We start from the raw sequence: 1,885 nt of genomic DNA, 5'->3' as shown, positions 1-1,885 counted from the left end.
AAAAACCCCACAAAAAAAAAAAAAAAAAAAAGGGGAGGGGGGGGACCAGCAGGTGGTGTGGTGGTTAAGGCACTGGATATTCCCACATGGCCGACCATGGTTCGAGTCCTGGACCTGGTGGCTTGCTTCCTCACTTTCCTCTCTCTTTCTCTCTCTCTCTCTGCATGTGTGTCTCTCTCTGGTCAAATTAAAATGAAGGAATGAATGAGTAAATAAATAAATAAATCTTTTTTTAAAAAAAAAGGCAGAGGGAGGTAGGGAACTCTGCATGTCCATGAGCCAGGCTGACTAAGACTGGGGGTAGGTCATGGCAAGAAGAACCTGTTGGCAGTGTCCTCATGGAAGAAATAAACTAAACAAAAAATTCTCCTATATAGCTTACATAAAATGGAAGTTTATTTCTCTGCCATGTAACAGTCTAGCCAGCCTTAACTAGCATGCAGCTATGCACCGCAAGGTCACTCAGGGGCCCACATTTCTTCCCTTTTATGGCTTTGCCACCTCCACATGTTGAAGCTGGGTCAATGGCACAGTCCTACTCCAGCATGTGAGAAAGGAGGTCAAGAACAAGTTAGGGCTGGTCCCGTAGGCTAGAGGTAGGGGAGCCATAGCCACAAGGTGGGTCACCGTTTGAATCATGTCTCTGATGGCTTGAAAAATACACCTGGCACGTGTGCCCAAGTCCACCAGGATGGAGAAATGAAGAAGGGATTATAGCATGACCATTCCCCAGTGGGGGTACTTTTATTCTCTCCCTCCCTCTCTCCCTCTCTCTGTCTCTCTCTGGTAAGCGCATCTGCCTTTGGCAAGAATAATAAAGAGCAAATTAGATGGAAGTTGTACACATTTCTTCTGCTCATATTCTCTTAGAATTTAGTCCTGGTGCAGGGAAGTGGTCTAGGCCTGGAAGCCCTACGCGTCCGGGTTGTCGTATTGTAACACCATGAGCTCAATAGGCACCGGGTATGACCTGTCAGCATCTACCTTCTCTCCTGATGGAACAGTTTTTCATGTTGAATATGCTATGAAGGCTGTAGAAAATAGTAGTACAGCCATTGGAATCAGATGTAAAGATGGTGTTGTCTTGGGGGTAGAAAAATTAGTCCTTTCTAAACTCTGTGAAGAAGGTTCCAATAAACGACTTTTTAATGTTGATCTGCATGTTGGAATGGCAGTGGCAGGTTTGTTGGCAGATGCTTGTTCTTTAGCAGACATAGCAAGAGAAGAAGCATCCAACTTTAGATCTAACTTTGGCTGTAACATTCCACTAAAACATCTTGCAGACCGAGTGGCCATGTATGTACATGCATATACACTCTACAGTGCTGTTAGACCTTTTGGCTGCAGTTTCATGTTAGGGTCTTACAGTGTGAATGATGGTGCACAACTCTACATGATTGACCCATCAGGTGTTCCATATGGTTATTGGGGCTGTGCCATTGGCAAAGCCAGACAAGCTGCAAAGACAGAAATAGAAAAGCTTCAGATGAAAGAAATGACCTGCCGTGATGTTGTTAAAGAAGTTGCAAAAATAATTTACATAGTACATGATGACGTTAAGGATAAAGCTTTTGAACTAGAGCTCAGCTGGGTTGGTGAATTAACTAAAGGAAGGCATGAAATTGTTCCTAAAGACATATGAGAAGAAGCAGAGAAATATGCTAAGGAATCTCTGAAGGAAGATGAATCAGATGATGATAATATGTAGTGTTTACTTCAGCATCTACTCTGTTTTCAATCGCTACCATAGTCCCATGTTACTATTTAGTCCCATGGATTATATGTACCTACTGACCAATTTTCATTAAATTTTTTTTGTATTAAAAAAAAAATTTAGACATGGGGAGACTAGCAGTTGGCATAATGGCTATGTCGCTGGACTTCC

General features: G+C 42.7%; 1 pseudogene; it reads left to right on the top strand.

Annotated features, from left to right (window-relative positions):
* Positions 1-943: 943 nt before the first annotated feature.
* LOC102478774 (proteasome subunit alpha type-3 pseudogene) lies at positions 944-1,671 on the top strand (annotated as a pseudogene).
* Positions 1,672-1,885: the final 214 nt, after the last annotated feature.

This window comes from Tupaia chinensis, unplaced genomic scaffold (assembly GCF_000334495.1).
Source record: "Tupaia chinensis unplaced genomic scaffold, TupChi_1.0 Scaffold000434_1, whole genome shotgun sequence".
Lineage (NCBI taxonomy): Eukaryota > Metazoa > Chordata > Mammalia > Scandentia > Tupaiidae > Tupaia > Tupaia belangeri.
This window is presented reverse-complemented; position numbering and strand designations above follow the sequence as displayed.